We start from the raw sequence: 15,080 nt of genomic DNA on the forward strand, positions 1-15,080 counted from the left end.
CTATTTCACTCTTTCACTCTTACACTCACTGCACTATGCGCGTCATTGGACCATCATTTGAAATAGACTATTTTTCTCCACTCTTACCGAATAAATGCAGACAGACCCAAAAATCATTCAACATTTTGCGTAATAATCATGAAAGCCAAGGCTGGCATCATAAAGTGAATTAAACGCATAGCTTCCCTTCACAAGAGTTGCAGGCGGCGAGTGTTGGTGCTGAACCTCCTCAGAATGGTGTCCTTCCACTCAGTTGTGCATTTTCGGGTTAGGTCCCTCTCAAACGTGAGCTGAACCAACTGGGCCTTTCTTTTGTGGAGCATTGCGTGTCTGTTGTCCGAAAATCCGTTTCTCAGAGTGGAGAATGAATTCTCGCACATTGCTGTGGAGGCGACAAATGTTGAGGCATGTTTGAAAGCAGTCAGTACACTGGGCATTCCGATCAGATGTGTGTGGTACTTTGAGAGGATGTGCTGTGTCGCCCAATCCCCATCGATTGGCTGTGATTGTTTTTGTGAGCTGAAAAACTGTTTAGCAACTTCGTACTCTGTCTCAATTATAGGCGATCGTGACAGGTCCATAATATGCTTCACAGCATTTACATCAAGAAATGTATCACTTTCTGGATTCAGTGCAACAAGTGCACCAGCAAAGGGTGAGTTCTGCTCGCTGAATCTGTGATCCATCTCTCCAAGCACTGAATCAATAGTGTTGTGGTGCAGTCTCTGAAGTTCTGTTTTTTCGGCATCATCTCTGTGTCCTGTAGTTCCCATAACGACATATTCATCCATATTTGTGTTCGCTTTGCGTCTCCGTTTGGGGATCGCGGGTCTCAGTGATGCGCTGGCAGCCATGGCCATGTCCCACACCTTATTAAACTCCTCGCCAATGAGCACACTACTTCCTCAAATGTGACCTGATGCAAATATCACCAACAGGGTGTGTTTTTTCTTTTCTTATTTTTGTTTTTATTTCATTTCATTTAGCGAAAAGATTTTCACTTTTAATATGATTGTAGCGGTTACCGGAAGCATGACACAATCACCTTGCACCAGCCGATGATCGTGGTATGCAAATCGGCGGGCGGTTACTTGCCCGGACTCGCCCGGACGTGTCCGGACTTGCCTTGCCCGGGCGGACTCTCGATTTGCATACCACACCCCGGTGAGAGGCGTGGCTGACTTATTTGCATACCACGACCCGCCTGAGAGGCGTGGCTTTTGTGTGGTGAACTTTTGATATAAATTGCCGCCTGTGCTAACGGGCTATTCAGTGCTTTTGAGTTCTTTCGAGTTGAGCTAGAATAAACAGCTCAGTGAAACTTCGTTCCTGGTGTCGTCCATTTTGTCCGGCTTTATCGTGCGAGCATAGCTCCACAATTGGTGACCCCTTTTTAAGAACATGGCGATGGAGTCATCTGTAGCTTTGAAGCTCTCTGGCTTTTGGGAATCGCCCGCAGCCGTCTGGTTCGCCCAAGCGGTTTCTCAATTCGCCCTGCGGAACATTACGGAGGACACGACGCACTACCACCACGTGGTCTCCGCGCTCAACGCCTCCACTGCTGCCCGGGTCCTGAGCTTCCTACAGAACCCGCCGAACGCTGACAAATACGGCGCGCTCAAAGGCCTACTCCTCGGTGCGTTTGGACTCAGAGACCGAATGCGCGCGACAACTGCTCGACCTCCCGGAGCTGGGTGAGCCCGTCAATCCAAATGCATGGACCACATGCTTGCTCTACTCGGTGACCACAGCCCAGATTTCCTCTTCCGCGAGCTGTTCCTCCGGCAGCTACCCGGGCAGGAACGATTAGCTTTGGCTAATTTGCCCACCACGGACCCTCGCGCCCTGGCCAAGGAGGCGGATAATTTTTTCTCGGCCAGGCGACACGTCAGAGCGGCCGCCTGGAACCCTGGTCCGACCGAGGCAACGCCCGCGCCACGACCGGCGCCACCACCGGCCGAGTTAGCGCCACTGGCGGTAGCGGCCGCCGCGATGCCCCGTCGACCGAACCCGACGCGACCGCCGGAGCCTCCACCAGCGCGGACCATGTGCTACTATCACGCCAGTTTCGGGCAGAAGGCCAGAACGTGCCGCCCACCGTGCACTTTTGGCAGTTCGGGAAACGACCAGGCCAGCGCTCGCTGCCTGCCATGAGCATCGGCCATTCAGGCAGCCTTCTGTTTATTACGGACACAGTGTCCGGGCGGTGTTTTTTGTGCGACACGGCGCTCAGCTGAGCGTGATACCCACCTCGGTGCAGGACAAACAGGCCGCGCTTTGCGGCCCCGCCTTGGTTGCCGCAAACGGCTCCTCTATCCGCACCTTCGGTTCGCGCGGCATCGCATTCTGCTTCGGGGGCCAGCGCTTCAGGTGGGACTTCATCACGGCGAACATGCACATGGCCTTGCTGGGAGCAGATTTTCTGTGCGCGCATGGGCTTTTGGTAGACGTCAAACGGCGTCGGCTCATCAACGCGGAGACCTTCAGCTCGCTCGCTTGCTCATTGAGCGGCTCCGCACCAACCCAGCTAGCCTGCGCACTCCCGGCCGCGGACGATTTCACCCGCCTGCTCGCCAAGTTTCCTGTCCTCACGCAGTCGACGTTTTCCGCCGTCGCCGTCAAACACGGCGTCGAACACCACATCCCGACCAAAGGTCCACCGGTCTACGCCAGGGCTCGTCGCCTCGACCCGACCAAACTCACCGTGGCGAAGGCGGAATTCGACGCGATGGAGCGATTGGGCATTGTGCGGCGCTCAAATAGCGCGTGGGCGTCGTCCCTGCACATCGTGCCCAAACCGGGTGGCGGATGGCGACCATGCGGCGATTACCACTGCCTCAACGACGCCACCACCCCCGACCGGTACCCGATACCACACATACAGGACTTTTCCGCCCATTTGGCGGAGTGGGTGATCTTTTCCAAGGTCGACCTCATTCGGGGCTACCACCAGGTACCCGTCCGGCCGGCCGACGTGCCGAAGACGGCGGTAATTACACCTTTTGGCCTCTTCGAGTTCCTTCGCATGCCGTTCGGCCTTAAGATCGCGGCCCAGGCCTTCCAGCAGCTGATGCACAGCGTGCTGCGCGACCTCGCCTTCCTTTTCGTCTACTTGGACGACATTCTCGTCGCCAGCACTTCCCGGGCGGAGCACCTCATTCACCTGCGCATGCTTTTTGAGTGCCTCGGCCAGCACGGCATCATCAACCTGGCGAAATGCCAGTTTGGCGTAACGGCCGTCGACTTCCTGGGGCAACGCATCACGAAGCGCGGGGCCGACCCGCCGCCTACCAAGGTGGAGGCAGTCACAAGTTTCCCACGCCCCCGCTCCAGCAAGGCCCTACAGGAATATTTGGGGATGGTAAATTTCTACCACCGGTTCGTGCCTTGCGCCGCCCAACTCATGCGCCCCCTGTACGAAGCCCTCCGGGGCAAACCGGCCAAGCAGGACGTCGCCTGGACCAAAGAGATGGACGAGGCGTTCACTGGCGCTAAGCTGGCCCTCGCCAACGCAACGATGCTGGCGCACCCGGCGCTCGACGCACCCATTGCCCTCACCAGGGACGCTTCCGTCTACGCGGTGGGCACCATGCATGAACAGTGGGTGAACGCGGCTTGGCAACCGCTGGCCTTTTTCAGCCAGCAGCTTCGCCCTAACGGGCGCAAGTATAGCGCTTTCGACCATGAGTTCCTCGGCCTTTACCTGGCCGTTCGCCACTTCCGCCATCTTTTAGAGGGCCGCCCGTTCACGGCGTTTGTGGACCACAAACCCCTGGTCTTCGCCATGGCCAAGGTTGGAGAGCCGTGGTCGGCCCGCCAGCAGCGCCACCTCTCCGCCGTGTTCGAATTTACGACGGACATCCGGCACGTCGCAGGCAAGGACAACGCTGTGGCCGATTGCCTCTCCCGGTCCGGCATGAACGCCGTCCACCTCGGTGTGGACTTCGCCCGCATGGCGGCCGACCTGACCGCCGACCCCATGGTGCAAGCCTTCCGGACAGAGGACACAGGCCTGCGGTTGGCCGACGTCCCCTTCAAGGACACAGGCACAGTTCTCCTGTGCGACGTTTCCCTGGGCCAACCTCGCCCCATCGTGCCCACCGGATGGCAGCGGCACATTTTTGACGCTCTCCACGGCCTTTCCCACCCGGGCCGGAAAGCATCGCAGAAGCTCGTGGCAGCAAAGTTCGTCTGGCACGGGCTCCGTAAGGACATCCGCGACTGGGCCAATGCCTGTGTTGCTTGCCAGCACGCGAAGGTCCACCGGCACACCCATGCCCCGTTGGCACCATTCGACGTGCCTGCGCGGCGCTTTGACCACGTCAATGTGGACCTGGTGGGACCCCTTCCCTCCTCGTGGGGCTTCATCCACCTCCTCACGATGGTGGACGGGACCACCAGGTGGCCGGAGGCCGTCCCGTTGGCATCAACAACATCCGCCGACATGGCGCAGGCCTTCATTGGCACCTGGATTTCCCGTTTTGGTGCCCCCTCGGACATCTCCTCCAACAGAGGCCCGCAATTCACCTCCGAGCTTTGGGGCGCGGTCGCCCAGGCCTTGGTGGTCAACCTACACCGCACCATGGCCTACCACCCCCAAGCCAATGACTTGTGCGAGCAGTTCCACTGCTCGATGAAGGCCGCTCTCAGGGCCAGCCTCCAGGACGACGGTTGGGCCGACAGGCTCCCGTGGGTCCTATTGGGCCTCCGAACGGCCTCTAAAGAGGACCTCCAGGCTTCCACCGCCGAGCTTCATCCCTGACGCCACCGGCCCCTGGTCCGCGGCTCGCCAACGCGCAGTCCTCCAGGAGGCCGCCAGGAGATTTGCCCCCGTGCCCCCGTGCCCACCACGGCTGCCCCCAACCCCACGTCCCACCAGCACTTCACACTGCGGAGTATGTTTTTATCCAGAACGACCAGGGACCGCTCCGGCCGCCGTACGATGGACCTTTCCGGGTCCTGAAGAGGGATGACAAGTCGTTCATCATTGACATCGGCGGCAAACCAGACCGCATCTCCATGGACCACCTCAAGCCGGCCCATTTGGACCTCGACCAACCTCCATGGTTGGCCCTTCCTCCGCGACGGGGCCGTCCCCCGTCAACCAAGCCCCCCCCCGCCCGACCATCCACCGCCACGCCACCGACCACCCCCACACTAATCGCCAGGGGTCGTTTCGGCCGGGTCATCAAGACCCCCCTCAAACTGAATCTTCCGGTGCAAGTTAATTCTGGGGGGGGCGCATGTAGCAGTTACCGGAAGCATGTCACAATCACCTTGCACCGGCCGATGATGTAACCGGCGGGCGGTTACTTGCCCGGACGTGTCCGGACTTGCCTTGCCCGGGCGGACTCTCGATTTGCATACCACGCCCCGTTGAGAGGCGTGGCTGCCTTATTTGCATACAACGCCCCGCCTGAGAGGCATGGCTTTTGTGTGGTGAACTTTTGATATAAATTGTCGCCCGTGTTAACGGGCTATTCAGTGCTTTTGAAATTTGAATAGGATTGACATATCAGCTTACTGAAGTCTACCACAAACTATTTTAGAGATCAACTCAGGCCAAAAGTCAACCATATTTTTTTGAATTTCTAAAATCCTCAATGTTCATCCGATTGACTTGAAATGTGAATATGATTTACATATCAGCTTGCTGAATTCAACCACTAACTATTTTTGAGATCAACATCGGCCAAAAGGTCAACATCGGCCAAAATTGTCAATTTTCATCCGATAATTATCTTAAACCTTGAAAACGATTTACATATCAGGTCACTGAATTCAACCACTAATTATTTTTGAGGTCAAAAGAATGCTCCACTGAGTGCCATTATACTTTGTTGTGCTTTGCCAAGTGTCGCTCTATGAGTCATTTTTCGTCTGTCTGTCTCTGCTTGAGCATGATATCTCAGAAAGTTGCCGAAAGTTGCGTTCAATGCCGCTCCATCAAGGCTGAGCAGCGCGGGGCACGAAATGGTCGTAGAAATTCACCATGCCGAGGAACTCCTGCAGGGCCTTGATGGAGCGGGGACGCGGGAACTCGGTGATGGCCTCGACCTTGGTTGGCAGCGGCATGGCCCCGTTCCTGGTGATGTTGTGGCCCAAAAAGTCAACGGCCGTCGTGCCGAAGTGGCATTTGGCCGGGTTGACGATTAAGCCGTGCTCGCTGAGGCGCCCGAACAGTGTTCGGAGGTGGAGGAGGTGCTCGGCCCGGGACGTGCTGGCGACCAGGATGTCATCCAGGTAGACGAAGAGGAACGGCAGGTCATGCAGCACGCCGTCCATCAAGCGCTGGAACGCCTGGGCCGCGTTCGAGGCCAAATGGCATCCTCAGAAATTCGAACAGGCCGAACGGCGTGATGACGGCCGTCTTCGGGACGTCGGCCGGCCTGACAGGTACCTGGTGGTATCCCCGTATTAAGTCAATTTTCGAAAAAATGACCCGCCCCGCCAAACGGGCGGAAAAGTCCTGGATGTGCGGAACGGGATACCTGTCGGGGGTGGTAACGTCGTTGAGGTGGCGGTAGTCGCCACATGGGCGCCAGCCCCCCCCCCCCGGCTTCGGCACGATGTGCAGTGGCGAGGCCCACGCGCTATCGGAGCGCCGCACGATGCCGAGGTGCTCCAACGCGTCGAACTCGGCCTTTGCCACGGCGAGCTTGGCTGGGTCGAGGCGGCGGGCTCTGGCATAGACCGGCGGGCCCGTAGTTGGTATGTGGTGCTCGATACCATGTCTCACTGCGATGGCCGAAAACGTCGCCCGCGTGAGGACCGGGAACTCTGCGAGCAGGCGAGCGAACTCGTTCGCCACCGGGAGGGCGCACGCTAGTTCGGTCGGCGCGGAGCTGCTCATCGTGCATGCCAGGGAGCTGAAAGTCTCGGCGTTGACAAGGCGACGCCGTTTGACGTCGACCAGCAGCCCGTGCGCGCAGAGGAAGTCGGCGCCTAGCAAAGCCATGGGCACACTTGCGGTCACAAAGGTCCAATTAAAGCGCTGGCTGCTGAAGCAGAGGGTGACGTTGCGCGGGCCGAAGGTGAGGATTGCTGATCCGTTGGCAGCGACCAAGGAGGGGCCGCAAACGGCGGTCTGCCTGTCCTGTTCGGAGGCGGGTATGACGCTCAGTTGGGCGCCGGTGTCACAAAGGAAACGCCGCCCGGACGCTTTGTCCTTGATGAAAAGCAAGTTGCCCGAGTGGCCGGCGCTCATGGCTGGTAATGAACGCCGGCCCGGCCGTTTCCCGACTTGCCGAAAGTGCACGGGGGTCGGCATGTCTGAACCTACTGTCCGAACCTGGCGTGGTAATAACACCACGCCTGGTCAGGTGGAGGCCCCGGCCGTCGTGTTGGAAGCGGTCGGCGCGGCGTGGCGGCCACCAGTTGCACCACCAGTTCGGCCTCCAACCGCACCAGGCGCTCGGGCGCCATGGGCGTCACCTCGGACGGCGGCGGGCTCCAGGTAGCCGCCCCGATGTGCTGGCCTGCCGAGGAGATCTTGTCGGCTTCCCTGGCGAGGGCGCGGGGATCCGTGATCTGCGTGCCTGCCAGGGCGAAGCGTACCTGGCTAGGCAGCTGGCGGAGGAACAGCTCCCGGAAAAGAAAATCCGGGGAGTGCTCACCGAGCAGCGAGAGCATGTAGTCCATTCGCTCGGGCAGGTCGAGCAGGCGTCGTGCGCGTTCTGCCGGTGAGAGGGTGAATGCGTCGAGGAGGAGCGTCTTGATCGCGCCATACTTGTCAGCGGCTGGCGGGTGCTGGAGGAGGCCCAGGGTACGTGCCGCGGTGGTGGAGCCGAGTGCCGCTACCACATCGTGGAAGCGGGTGTCGTCGGCGGTAATGCCTCGCAGGGCAAACTGGGAGTCCGCCTGGGCGAACCAAACCGCCGCGTGAGCCTCCCAGAAGGTAGGCAGTTTAAGGGCAACTGCCGTGTCCATGTCGGGGGTCACCAGTGAAGGAGCTGTGCTCCAACGCGAGTCGAAAGGATTGATGCAACAAAAGACGGGAATTCGTCCGAGTTTCTTTATTGAGCAAAACCAAAACTCGGGTACTCTGAAAAGCCCGTTTATCGGGCAGCAATATATATATGCAATCAAACACGTCATGCCGGAGCGTTTGCCCAGGAAAGGTGACTGGGCGTGCCCGGGAACGGCGAGACTGGGCGTCCCCGGACGGCTTGGGCGAGCCCGGGAAAGGCGAGTCTGGACATGCCCGAGAAAGGCGAGACCGGGCGTGCCCGGGCGAGCCCAGGAAAGGCGAGTCCGGGAATGCCTGGGAAAGGTGCGTCTGGGCATGTCCGGGCGGCCTGGGCGAGCCCGGTACAGTGATCGCTCCCTGGTTGCGTCTTCGGCAGGTGTAAGGTGATTGTGTATGCTCAGCGGCAACCGCTACAATATAAATGTAGTTTAACAAACACATTAAAATCACATCAACATAGAAGAAACATATAAATATATGAGAAACAGTATAGTGGATTTTCCAACAAAAGATAATGACAAATTATCTTCCACCAAAAGATAATGACAAATCAAGAAACACACACACACACACACACACACACACACACACACACACACACACACACACACACACACACACACACACACACACACACACACACACACACACACACACACACAATAGCCGACGTACAAGCCACGTCTCTGGCTCTCACTATTTCACTCTTTCACTCACTGCACTGTGCGCGTCATTGGACCATCATTTGAAATAGACTATTTTTCTCCACTCTTACCGAATAAATGCAGACAAACCCAAAAATCATTCAACATTTTGCGTAATAATCATGAAAGCCAAGGCTGGCATCATAAAGTAAATTAAACGCATGGCTTACCTTCAGAAGAGTTGCAGGCGGCGAGTGTTGGTGCTGAACCTCCTAAGAATGGTGTCCTTCTACCCAGTTGTGCATTTTCGGGTTAAGTCCCTCTCAAACGCAGCTGAACCAACTGGGCCTTTCTTTTGTGGAGCATTGCGTGTCTGTGGTCCGAAAATACGTTTCTCAGAGTGGAGAATGAATTCTCGCACATTGCTGTGGAGGCGCCAAATGTTGAGGCATGTTTGAAAGCAGTCAGTACACTGGGCATTCCGATCAGATGTGTGTGGTACTTTGAGAGGATGTGCTGTGTCGTCCAATCCCCATCGATTGGCTGCGATTGTTTTTGTGGGCTGAAAAAGTGTTTCGCAACTTCGTACACTGTCTCAATTATAGGCGATCGTGACAGGTCCATAATATTCTTCACAGCCTTTACATCAAGAAATGTATCACTTTCTGGATTCAGTGCAACAAGTGCACTCGCAAAGTGTGAGTTCCGCTCGCTGAATCTGTGATCCATCTCTCCAAGTACTGAATCAATAGTGTTGTCGTGCAGTCTCTGAAGTTCTGTTTTTTCATCATCATCTCTGTGTCCTGTAGTTCCCATAACGACATACTCATCCATATTTGTATTCGCTTTGCGTCTCCGTTTGGGGATCGCGGGTCTCAGTGATGCGCTGGCAGCCGTGGCCATGTCCCACACCTTATTAAACTCCTCGTCAATGAGCAAACTACTTCCTCAAATATGACCTGATGCAAATATGACCAACAGGGTGTGTTTTTTTCTTTTCTTATTTTTGTTTTTATTTCATTTCTTTTAGCGAAAAGATTTTCACTTTTAATATGATAAATATCAATTAATTAATAAAACGCAAAGTTTGGCGCCAAAGGGTTGGCCTGTGGGGGGGCGGGCACAATAACTCATTTGGGGGGGCATGGCCCGAGAATGCCCCCCCCCCCCACCCATGACGCCGACCCTGGAGCCAGGTCTCAATTTCTTCCATGGAGCAGTTTAGAGATAGAGATGTGCGAGGTTTTTACAAGATGGCGCCCGCATGCACGTCTTGGTACCAGCACACACATGCACGTCTCAGTACGAGCACACACATGCACGTCTTAGTACGAGCACACACATGCAGGTCTTGGTACGAGCACACGCAGGCATGTCTATGTACGAGCACATCACATGGGCACATTAATTTATTTAACGCACAAAAGTCACTGGGATGAAGCCTATGTTTTCGAGGTGAAGGCACAGACATTCAGACATACAGACATACAGACAGACAGACACACACACAATGAGTGGGTGACAGCAGCCGGGGACGGCACCGAAGACTTGCAGGACGATATAATCGTTATCATCGATACGTAATGTGAATGTTATAGCATTTACAAATAAGTTTCATTTTAAACAAGAACAGTTAACGTTCTAAAACAAGCAATTGTGTTTGTATAATTATATTAAAGTGGCGCAAGTTTTCTGTTCATCTGTGTCTGTCTTTCCGCCCATTGGTTGGCCAGCTGGCCTGACTCCACCCACAACGACGTCATTATTAGGAAGGCTGACTCCACCACTGATCTCTATAATAACTGGATGGGTGGAGACGCCTCATTGGATGATGCAAAACCGCCGCCATCTTGGAACCCCCAAAAAGAGCGATGCCTTGTACTAACTATACGATGACCGTCACCAAACACTGCACGCAAATGACAATAACTATTATTATAATAAACATAAAAGATATATAATATGATGTTTTATATAGCGCTTGAATCATACTTGAATATCAAAACGCTTTGGAAGGATAAATTTTAGGCTTTTAGTGAGAACTGTCCAACTCACTTTGCGGATGTTCATTACCAACGCATTCAAATACGTGTTTCATAACAGAACCAGTGCTATATTAAAACATAAATTGCACCTACTTCATATGGTGTATATAGTGTATAATAGTTATGGTTACTATAGGTTGTTTGTTCTTGCCAACTCCAGGTTATCCTCATTAATAATTGTCTAAGTTTCAGTTAAATGAGGAGGTGCATTTTGGTTTCTATTCAGCGTCAGATATCTGAAAATTTATCATAATGATGTATACATGGATTGAGAAGATGTTGTTATTCAGTGTATCCGAAGTGAATTACAAGGTTAAGTTCAGCTTAAAACGCCATTCAAACAAGCATTTTAACATACTTTTGAACAATCTTGGAAAATGCAGCAACAAAACTTAATTATTATTTATAACAAATTTATTGTATGATTTATTGTGCAAAAGAATTTGTCTTGTAGATATAGTACCAATACATCAAGAGCGAGATTCCAACAATTACAAAATGAAACAAAGTAATTACAAAACACATGTATAGGAATTATTAATAAATTTGGCAAGATGCAACTGTAGTGGAAGTGGTGGGTGAGACTCAAGACGCCAATGGTCGGAAACAGGTTTTACAAAAGGTCATGACTTTATTATTAACTGGTTATTCACTTCATTCCATTACCAAATAATATCGTTTAACTCAATGGACCAGGTTAACTCTATCCGCATAGTCCTTCTTGTTCAGCTGCAGCGCCGAACTCGTGGTACGCGTTCATTCCGTCGTGCAGGGCTTCTGAGGATGAGTGCTCTCTCTCAGCGCTGTTCACAGGGTTCCGTTCCGTTCCGTAGGTCAGAGCTTCTGGTGACAAGTCTCTTGACTCATAGTTTGCTCTGGTTTTTATGGGCCTTGTCGCGCTAATCCCTTCTCCGCTAATGCCCCGAGGTCATGCATGCACCGAGTCCTGGCACCAGCTCGCTCCCCTCCTGCTGCGAGTTCCATTTACCAAACGATAGGGGGGTGCTCCAGCCTGGGGCTGTGACCAGGTGGACAAGAGATTACCATGTTCGTGCACATTCTTGGCATTCATTTACGAAATCGTCTATCTGCTTCGTTACCAGTCTTAATCAATGAGTTACCAGTGCCAATCAATAAGTTACACTGAGTTACACTTCCACACAACTTTCACTGAAACAATAATAACAAACCCAAATATTTGTGCAAATAAAAATTACATGTGCAAAAATGATGTCACGATATTAACTAGGTAAGTAATAACAAACATATACAACATCCATGTCACATTTGACAGTATATAAACAGGACTTGTGGACATTAATGTTCCACAAAATACTGAAGTTCACAATGATGAACACTACATGGACGCAAACCACTGATCTCTATAGTTATTATAGAGATCAGTGCACAAAACACACAACTAGATTCAATTCACTGATGCTTGAACAGCACTAATCTTGACATTTGCTTTCGCACTTTATCACCAGTAATAATTTCTGTGTGTTCTTTTCCCATGTGGAAAAGCTCTATTTTGCTGTAGCAGGATGAAGCCATGGTCACCAGCTTGTGGATGTGGTTGTCTTCCACTGCTGTATCGAACTGGTGCGAATGGAGATCAGGAAAAAGATTCATTGCAGATGAGTTTTTTAGTACACTCCTTGCCACTGCGGAACAGATTCCTTGACCTTGTGGAAGTTTTCCATCCGATATTTTCATCATACGTTGAAAACATTTCTCAGCTTCCATGCATACGGAGACGATGCTTGAGGATGCCTGCTCCAGGCCTCCACGGTCCTTCATGGCCACAAACTGGTGGCTCTCTCCATTGATAGCACCCAATGCTTTCGTGCACTGCATGCAACTTGTTCTTTTCCGCATCATGCGCACCACAAAACCAGCAATGTAGTTGACAGCAGCTTCTTTGTACTCTGACACCTCAAAATTCGGTGTATCTGCATAATCATGTTCATCTGCAGTGGGATCTGTGATGAGCAGGTCATATTTTCTTGCCACGTTAACTGTGGTTGCGATACGTTGTCAATGTGGAGAACATCAGTTCTGTCCAAGATTGCACAATTTCCTGTTCCGTTCTTGACTGCATGTCGGACCAGAAGGCGCTTATACGCCGCCTTGAACTGTCTCGCTGTGGGATTGTTGTTGAAGCCACCTCGTGCCCGTACAGCTGCAAAGAATAGTTCGATGTGATCCTGACTGAATTTGTATGTCAGGAGATATGTCAGAGGGGCATTTGGTGAATCAACAAGTTCAGAGAACAAGTTGATTGTGCTCTCCATGCTAACAATAAAACCAATGAACCTTGTCTTCCGAGGACCGAGATGCATCGGAGAGCCTGATCTATCTTTCAGACTGAGGAGGAATTTTTTGGCTCCTTCCATTATTTTCCACCATCTGTCTTTGTTGGTTTTCCTCATAGGTGCTTTGAAGCCTTTCCCAAGGGGATTTCTGCTGTTCAACACATCAAAGGCACTGTCGATGTGCCTGATAAATTCCACTGTCACTTCACATCCCTTGAACTGTGGCAGTTGGAGACGCTCATTGCAGTATTGCAATGCATCAGCAACACTGGCACTGAAAACTTGCGCAGCGAGATTTACCTTCATCTTCTGCTTCTTCCACTGTATGTGAGCACTCCTCAGTTTATTTCCAAGACGAAGTCCTTCGGATTTTTGGAGAGCGTTCAACTCTTCAATGTACTGCCACCTTACAGTCCTGCAATCACTGGTCTGGAAAAGTCCACCGTCTGCCAATGCATTCCGCAACAGCTTCAACATGTGGCAGGCATCCAGAATCACATGCACTCTTTGGGTTGGATCAGCTGGATGGGCGAAAGATGGATCCAATGCAGTGACATCGCTTTTTGCACCCAAACAACGCATCATGGCCAGGTGACAAGAAGGTCCATCACATGTAAGCGAGACGGCTCGAACACCTGCCTCATGTAGACGGTGAAAGCATTCCTTGACAACATTAGCGCGGTGCTCGCCATTCATGCCAACTATGAGGAAATATCCCAAGGGTATTTTCCAAGATTCATTCACCGATACGGCCATGAACACCAGAGCATCTCTTGCCACCGGTGTAGAATCATCAAATTTCCCACTACTGATGTCGACATATCCATGGTATCTTCCATTGGCGAATTCAACATGCTTGCGAATTGCAATCTCATCAAACATGATGGCACACACAACCTCCTTCCCTTGGCTTGCGTAGTCTTTGGCGCACATTTGTAGGGCATTAAATGCAGCCTTGGTGAAACCTGGATCTCCTTCGATGCCCTTGTACCATGACCTAATTTGACGTGGATGTGGCAAGGCCAAATCAAAAGACTCTCTCACATAGTCATATGCTTTACTGGAGTAAAACTGAAGAGTCATAGCAAATGATCTTAGTTCCTCTGGATAGGATGCAGATTTATTCGTATTGCTCAGAATTCTCTTCATGACTTCTTTTGGAATACCACTGAATGTTGTCTCCAACATTTCCGCACAATTTGTGGTGATCAAGTTCTTATCACGCAAAGATGTCACAACCACACTCATATCATTCACTTTTTGCAACAAACGCCTTGTTTTCTGCTTTTCAAGTTTTCGTTTCTTATTGCAACTTTGCAGCTGAGCACTGGCGTCATCCAATTTGTGTTTCAATTTTCTTGGAGATGCCATCGTGGCATAGGAGTGGTCTTGGTGGCACATGGACTCAGATGTTGGATCAGGTTGAGTGGACTCTGTGCTGGAGCCTGGTTCAGTGGTGCAGTCGTTCCTGACTTTGGTTTGTCTGCGAGTTGTAGCTTTCTGGAAATTAAATATTAAAAATAATTATATTCCAGTATATATCTATCCAGAACAACTTTACAAATGCTCTGGTGCTTTATAATACGAGCTGTACGAGATCAGGATCTCAAAAAACCTTAGAATCACATTTTGCGTAATATCTCAGGAACTAATTGACATAGAAACACAAGGCTGATTGCGTTGGAATCGTCTCAAGAAGGCATCCTGAGACTGCTGAATTCACATCGTCTTGTGTAATGCAGTGAAATCGATAGCAATTACATCAGCTAACATCAAATGACAAAAGACATGAAACTTAATTTGTTGTTGAAAATGTACTCATGAGATCATGACATTTGCATTTACCTTCTGAAGGTGGTCAGGAAATCCAAAAATGGTGGGAACTGCATTTGGCCTCAGACGAACTGTTTGACCAGTCCTGTCAAAACTGTCGTCTGTGAAATGGTCGGAACAGAGACGTGATCTTGAATTAGGTAGCCACTTGTCCCTCTTTGTGTTCAACACCCACCTCCGTAGCCTTTCTGGATCACAGTGTGGGAACCTGCATGCCAAATACATTCTGTTAGTCATCCTTGCATTGGTTGACAGATGTTGTCATGAAATATAA

The 15,080-nt window shown here is 51.7% G+C and overlaps 1 long non-coding RNA gene across 1 annotated transcript in view; it reads right to left on the reverse strand.

Moving 5' to 3' along the window:
* Positions 1–14,298: 14,298 nt before the first annotated feature.
* Positions 14,299–15,080, reverse strand: part of LOC144894068 (uncharacterized) — a 247,101-nt gene continuing 246,319 nt past the window's right edge. The window contains exons 2-3 of the long non-coding RNA XR_013624770.1: positions 14,819–15,014; positions 14,299–14,473 (exon numbers count right to left, since the gene is read on the reverse strand). This is a non-coding gene — a long non-coding RNA (uncharacterized LOC144894068). The remainder of the gene's footprint in view (positions 14,474–14,818; positions 15,015–15,080) is intronic.

Source organism: Myxine glutinosa, chromosome 1, assembly GCF_964187855.1.
Source record: "Myxine glutinosa chromosome 1, kmMyxGlut1.1, whole genome shotgun sequence".
In the NCBI taxonomy this organism is placed as follows: domain Eukaryota; kingdom Metazoa; phylum Chordata; class Myxini; order Myxiniformes; family Myxinidae; genus Myxine; species Myxine glutinosa.